This window comes from Pan paniscus, chromosome 6 (genome assembly GCF_029289425.2).
Source record: "Pan paniscus chromosome 6, NHGRI_mPanPan1-v2.0_pri, whole genome shotgun sequence".
NCBI lineage: Eukaryota > Metazoa > Chordata > Mammalia > Primates > Hominidae > Pan > Pan paniscus.
This window is the reverse complement of record NC_073255.2, coordinates 110322803-110330329: the sequence shown is the minus strand read 5'-3', so window position 1 is coordinate 110330329 and position 7527 is coordinate 110322803. Positions and strand designations below refer to the sequence as shown.

The 7527-nt window shown below is 42.6% G+C and overlaps 1 pseudogene; it reads right to left on the bottom strand.

Annotated features, from left to right (window-relative positions):
- Positions 1-2316: 2316 nt before the first annotated feature.
- Positions 2317-2731, bottom strand: LOC100983832 (mitochondrial intermembrane space import and assembly protein 40-like; annotated as a pseudogene).
- Between the last annotated feature and the right edge of the window lie 4796 nt (positions 2732-7527).

The window sequence follows — 7527 nt, the reverse complement described above, 5'->3', positions numbered from 1 at the left end:
ATCCATAAATGCTCAAGTCCCTTACATAAAATGGCATAGAATTTGCATATAACCTATGCGCACCCTCCTGTGTGCTTTAAATCATCTCTAGATTACTTATACCAAATATGAAATAAATGCTATATAAATAGTTCCTATACTGTATTGGTTTATTAGTATTGTCATATTGTTCATATTTATCTATTTTTGAGAATATTTTCGGTCTGTGGTTGGTTGAGTTTGTGGATGTGGAACCCATGGCTGTGGAGGGCCAACTGAAGCCCAACAGCAGGCTTCTCAACTCCTCCTCATCCCACTCATCTTCATCCTCTGTCCTTGTCAGCTCCCCAGTCCCTGGCTGCTGTATCCTCTAATCTTCTTAGATCATTAGGAAGATTTACATTTTTCTCCTTGCAAGTCCTTTTTTTTTTTTTTTGGAAATCGTGCTTCCTTTTGAGTACTTAATTCACACTGTTTCCTCTCTTGGATGCTACTATGGTAACAGTCAGGTCCTCACCTCTCAAGAACATTGCATCTGACCAGACTGAGAGCCAGCGTGAAAGCCAGCCCGAACATGGGCCCCAAATCAGGGTTTTTGGAATCACAAGGAACAGCAAAAACCAGCCTTTCCCTTCACTTAGAAAGGGACTGTGAATAGGAGGGCCCCAGTCTCCACCATCCAAACAGAAAACCAAGAGCTCAGTGCCAACATGGAAACCAAAATGTATCAGGAATGAAGTACAGTACCCCCTCACATACTCAAGGTCAAGATGGGTTTGGGGAAATACCTATCTGACCATCTGGCCTCTTCTAGTAGGCATGGCCCCACACCAGCATTTTTAAAAGAAGATGTTTTCATTCTTCTTACATTTCCTAAAGGGGTATAAAATCTACTAAAAGGGATATAATAACTCAGAGTAAATGAGCTCACAAGAATCATTCCTGGATAATCATTTTTGGTTGCTGAGATTATTTAGCACATTACTTCAAAGTGGCAAAATTCAGGGCAATCTGAGAAAAGAGAATTAAAAAGTGGTGGCCACATTTGCTGACATGTTTATGTAGGACGCACATAACACAACTCCCATTTTTTTCAGTGTGTATGTCAAGAGGCCAAGACCCCGATCATCAAAATAAGTTATTTTGTGCATTACAGTGCACAGGACAACAGAGGGAATAACACTTTCTTGGAAGGTGTTGTGGGAATTCAGGGACCCCAAACGGAGGGACCGGCTGGAGCTGTGGCAGAGGAACATAAATTGTGAAGATTTCATGGACATTTATCAGTTCCTAAATAATACTTTTATAATTTCTCATGCCTGTCTTTAATCTCTTAATCCTGTTGTCTTCGTAAACTGAGGATGTGCATCACCTAAGGACCACTGTGATAATTGTGTTAACTGTACATATTGATTGTAAAGCATGTGTGTTTGAACAACATGAAATCAGTGCACTTTGAAAAGAAACAGAATAACAGCGATTTTTAGGGAACAAGGGAAGACAACCATAAAGTCTGACTGCCTGCGGGGTCAGGCAAAGATCCATATTTTTCTTCTTGCAGAGAGCCTATAAACGGATGTGCAAGTAGGAGATATATCACTAAATTCTTTTCCTAGCAAGGAATATTAATATTAATACCCTGGGAAAGGAACACATTCCTGGGGAGAGGTCTATAAACGGCCGCTGTGGGAGTGCCTGTCTTATGCGGTTGAGTTAAGGACTGAGATACGCCCTGGTCTTCTGCGGTACCCTCAGGCTTACTAGGGTGGGGAAAAACTCTGCCCTGGTAAATTTATGGTCAGACTGGTTCTCTGCTCTCGAACCCTGTTTTCTGTTATTTAAGATGTTTATCAAGACAATACATGCACTGCTGAACATAGACCCTTATCAGTAGTTCTGCTTTTGTCCTTTGCCTTGTGATCTTTGTTGGACCCTTATCAGTAGTTCTGCTTTTGCCCTTTGCTTGTGATCTTTGTTAGACCCTTATTAGTAGTTCTGCTTTTTGCCCTTTGAAGCATGTGATCTTTGTACATACTCCCTGTTCTTACACCCCCTCCCCTTTTTAAAACCCTTAATAAAAACTTGCTGGTTTGAGGCTCAGACGGGCATCATGGTCCTACAGATATGTGATGTCACCCCCAGCGGCACAGTTGTTAAATTCCTCTCTTTGTACTCTTTCTGTTTATTTCTCAGCCAGCCGACACTTACGGAAAATAGAACCTACTTTCAAATATTGGGGGCGGGTTCTCCCAATAGGAGGTGACTGAAAGGCACTGTGCAAAAGTCCTGTATCACTCTGTAGTAGAAGGACTCGAGCCCGGTGCCTTGTGGACTTCATTAACTTGTCCCCACCTCTTCTTTGGTTGCAGTGGCCTCAGTGGGAGCAGTTTCTTCTATATGTTCTGCTGACTTCTCTTCTTCCTCCTCATCCTCTTGGGGATAGAGGTCCAGGTGTTTCTACATGCATTCCTGCATGACCCGGAATTCGTCTACACAGTCTTTCCCCTTGAGATCCTCTGCACTATAGTGGAAGCAGAAAAAGGCCAACTTGAACTGTTCCCCACAGGGGCCACTGGCCATTCCCCCAAGGCACAAGCAGTTCCAGTTAATGTCTTCATTTGGCAGCATCAATCCATGCTGAGTATGGATTGTTGGGGTCATCAGCCACCAGCTCTACGTTGCTTGGAGTTTTGTGGTCATCTTTGGTCACAAATATGATTCCATCCTTCCCTTCCTGCTGGCAGTAGGACATGGCTGCAGCATATAGACCAGTGCTTAGATTTTGCAGAAGCAGCCACAGCAGCTGCCCCATTTTTTTTTACAAACTTTTAAAATTAAGTATGATACACATACTCTAAAGTGTACAACTCATATGTGTATAGTTTAATTATCACAAAGCAATGACACTCAGGCAACCAAATCAAGAAACAGCCATTACTACCAGAAGTCCCCCTCTTGCCCTTTATGGAGAAACAACCACTATCCTGACCTCTAACGCCATAGATTTTGTAGTTTCCCTTTATCAGTTAGGGAAATTCTTTTCTATTCCTATTTTTATCATGAATGTGTTTAATTTTATCAAATGGCTTTCTCTACAAGATGATCATGTTTTTTTCCCTTTATTAATGTGTGGATTACATAGACAGATTTCTGAATGTTAAATTAACATTGCAATTCCTGGAATGAACCCAACTTGGTTGTGATGTATTATCCCTTTTACATATTGCTAGGTTTGGTTTACTACTCTTTTGTTTAAGATTTTTACATCTATGTTTGTAAGTGACACAGACTTATAATTTTTCTTTCTTGTAATATCTTTTTGAGTTTTAGCATCAGATTGTGATAGCCAAAGTAAGGACTTTGGATTTTATTTTCAGTGTGACAGGAAACTATTTGAGGTTTTTATATAGTGCTGATAAGAAAAAAAATCTCAAATATTAAAAAGGAAAGAAAGCAATTTAGAAAACAGTACAGAATAAGATTACTTTGTGTAAATTAGAAACTTATGTGTGTGTGTTTTGCATTTTTTAAGTTGTTAGAACTAAAGCTAAGAATTATTGACAATAGATGTTAACAGGGGTGATAAGGGAGTTTTTGATTTTGTGTTGTTTGACATTTTTTCACCATATGTATGCATTACTTTTATTTAAAAATATAAACAAGAAGAGAAAGTATCAAATGGAAAAGAAGAAAATAAGGGCAGTTTGTTGACCCTAAAACTCTCTCCCAGCCAGAGACAGTAGTGCATAGTGGGCAGTACCTGGTTTGAGGGCTGGTGACTGGACCTTGTCTCTGAGGCTCAGTTCATCTGTAAAGAGAATGATATTGTCCACCTTAGGGCTGTGTAAAGATTTCATCAGTTACTGTGCTTGGCACATTGTCCTGATTCAATTAATGGGGCTTCTCCAAGCAGCAGCAGCTACAGTACGACAAAATTCTTGTATCTGCTTATTTTTTTACTCCTAAGAGTTTTAATTAATGAACCTTGTAACATTTAAATCATGCAAATTAGACTGCATGCTGGCACTGACAATCCCCTGGGGAATTCAGCATTCTTCTTTTTCCCTTACTGTGAAATTTAAGGCCATAGGAGGTATTTATTTTTGTGTCCACAGCTTACACACACACCACCATCACCACCACCAGAATTTTCTCAGTCATTCCACAGGTACTAATACATGCTATGTATTAGAGCATAGCATAGCAGTAGGGTATGTGAGGACAAATAAAGACTACTAAGTAGAGAAGACGATGACTGGGGGGTCAAATGGGGAAGGGAGGGAAATGGGTAGGAGAAAAGAACTTAAGAAGGCGCTGCAATGAAGGCTCCAACTCAACCCCCTGCCCCCTCAGCTGGTATCTCAGGAAGAACAGGAGCCACAGTAGGCCTGGCCAGGAGAGAGCTCACAGACTAACACAATATCTTAGTCCATTTGTGTTGCTGTAACAAAATACCTGAGAATGGGTAATTTATAAAGAACAGAAATTCCTTCCTTCCTTCCTTCCTTCCTTCCTTCCTTCCTTCCCCTTCCTTCCTTCCTTCCCTCCTTCCTTCCCCTTTCCCTTCCCCCTTCCCTTCCCTTCCCTTCCCTTTCCTTTCTTTTCTTTCTTTCTAAGTTTCACTCTTGTTGCCCACGCTGGAGTGCAGTGGTGTGATCTTGGCTCACGGCAACCTCTGCCTCCTGGGTGCAAGGGATTCTTCTGCCTCAGCCTCCCGAGTAGCTGGGATTACAGGCACCTGCCACCACACCTGGCTAATTTTTGTATTTTTAGTAGAGATGGGGTTTCACCCTGTTGGCCAGGCTGGTCTCAAACTCCTGACCTCAGGTGATCCCGTCAAAGTGTTGGGATTACAGGTGTGAGCCACTTTCCCCAGGCAGAAATTTATTTCTTACAGTCCTGGAGGATGGGAAGTCCAAGATCAAGATGTTAGCAGGTCCAGTGTCTAGAGAGAGCCCATTCTTCATAGATGGTGCCATCTAGGTGTCTTCACATGGTAGAAGGGCAGAAATGCAAAAGGGGACAATTGCTAGTTCCTCTAGCCTTTTTATAAGGTTGTTAACCCCATTCACGGGGGTTCCACTCCCAAAGGCTCTGCCTCTTAATACTATCACATTGGTAATTAAGTTTCAACACATGAAAATTTGGGGGGACACAGTCAGAACATAGGATGCAATGAGAGATACTCAGCCTGGATCCAGAGCTCATGGAGACAATTTGGTACCTATGGAATGGCTGAGAAAATTCTGGTGGTGGTGATGGTGGTGTGTGTGTAAGCTGTGGACACAAAAATAAATACCTCCTATGGCCTTAAATTTCACAGTAAGGGAAAAAGAAGAATGCCGAATTCCCCAGGGGATTGTCAGTGCTTGCATGCAGTCTAATTTGCATGATTTAAATGTTACAAGGTTCATTAATTAAAACTCTTAAGAGTAAAAAAAAAAGCAGATACATAAAATATGCATGCATATTTTCTATATTTCTATGTTTCCAAAGAGATCACATCCACCACATTTTGTGTCTTGACGAGTATGGGCAGATGTGGAATTCCTTGACTGTGCACCCTTCTCCTGGATATCTCCCGGGTTGGGGGAACACTGCCACTGAGCCTCTGTTTACGTAACTGTTAAATGAGGAGAGCAAGAGAACATACCCCGTAGGGTTGATATGAGGATTATACAAAGTAGTTCATGTGAAGTTATCAACAACTTTTACATCTAGTAAGTGCCTTGTTAATGTCAACTATGGGGCTGATAAGAAAGAAGAAGGAGGAAGCATTTCTTTTGACTGGATCTTGGTCAAGTCATTAGTTATACCCCTCACATGTAATCATGTAAATCATGTTAATTACATTTTGGAAAAAATTAACTCAAATTCCCTATTTACATCAGCAAACTAGAGAGAGATACTGAGGACTGGACAGGGAGAAAATGAGAGAGACTTGTGAAACTGCTAGAAGGTTTGAGGGAGGAGAACCAGGGCAGATATTCCTAGAAACCTTTTGTTTTTTAGTTTCAGGAGGTACACATGACATTTGTGTCTTCCATTGCAGGCACACCTTCTATGTTATAACCTAATGGCACTGCTTTCTATGTGGAGTGTGTGCCCCACAGTTCTCACCCTCATGCCTTGGCTCAGGGTGTTCTCGGTGCCTGGAATGTGTCTCCTCCCAACTCTTCATACCCAGCCCTGACCATCTCTCAAGAATCAGCTCAGGCCCATGATGGAAGTTACATCTCCTTTCCCAACTCCCTGACTTTACATAGCTGTTTATTTCTTTATCTCTCCTTTTTTTTTCTTCAACTTTTAAGTTCCAGGGTACATGTGCAGGATGTGCAGGTTTGTTACATAGGTAAATGTATGCCATGGTGGTTTGCTGCACAGATCAACCCATCACCTTGGTATGAAGCCCAGAATCCATTATGTAGCTGTTCCTTTCTATTGCTCTTCCTTCTCTCTTAGGCATTCACTTTTGTGTCTCCTTCAACTGACTATAAGCATCTTGAAGACAGGAAGTATGGCCTTTTCTTCTTTTGTTTCTTCCACTTCTCTGCTCCTTGCGCACAGAAGGCATGCACTAATTAGCAGTTTAATGAATGGGTGAATGTATCAGTTAGCCTTTTCTCAGCAGCAGCCTCTATTCAGGACAAGTTTCTGCTCCCACTCCCCTCCCTGCCTAGAAATTCCAGGAAGAGGAGCTCATCCCAGCTGTCCCTGCCTGGTCGTCTGACTTCTCCCGCCACACTGCCTGAATCGGGCCCCTCCACGACTCCTCACTGTCCTGCAGCCCACGGGTAGCCATCTCCCTGTACCAACATCATCATCATTCACCAGAAAAAACAATGCACACTTTATCACACACAAGTCTTACTTATTTGAAATATCAGGTTGATGCAAAAGTAATTGCAGCTTTCACCATAATTTTTTTTTTTTTTTTTTTTTTTTTTGAGACGGAGTCTCGCTCTGTCACCCAGGCTGGAATGCAGTGGCACAATCTCGGCTCACTACAACCTCTGCCTGCCAGGTTCAAGCAATTCTTTGCCTCAGCCTCCCGAGTAGCTAGGATTACAGGCGCCTTCCACCACGCCCAGCTAATTTTTGTATTTTTAGTAGAGATGGGGTTTCACCATCTTGGCCAGGCTGGGCTTCAGCTCCTGACCTCAGGTGAACCAAAGTGCTAGGCCTCCCAAAGTGCTAGGATTACAGGCATGAACCACTGCGCCTGGCCTTGCCATTACTTTTAATGGCCAAAACCACAATTACCTTTGCGCCAACATAATAACTGTGCAGGATCTCTGATGGGCTCCTCTGGTGGAGTTTCATAAACATCTTCCTCCTGCTTAGGAGACAGTGATGACATGGTTGAGACACACCACGTCCTCCAGGAGCCTCTCGTTCCCTGACATGGAATCGGTTTGGAGATTTGGGTGCAGTCTTGCCTAAGGCAATAAGGAGTGCATTGGCATGCCTCTTTGACCAGAATGAGGCTTGGCAGATGGCGCTTGACTTAGGGCCCCTCCACCTAGGTCCACCAATGCTCCAACTGCC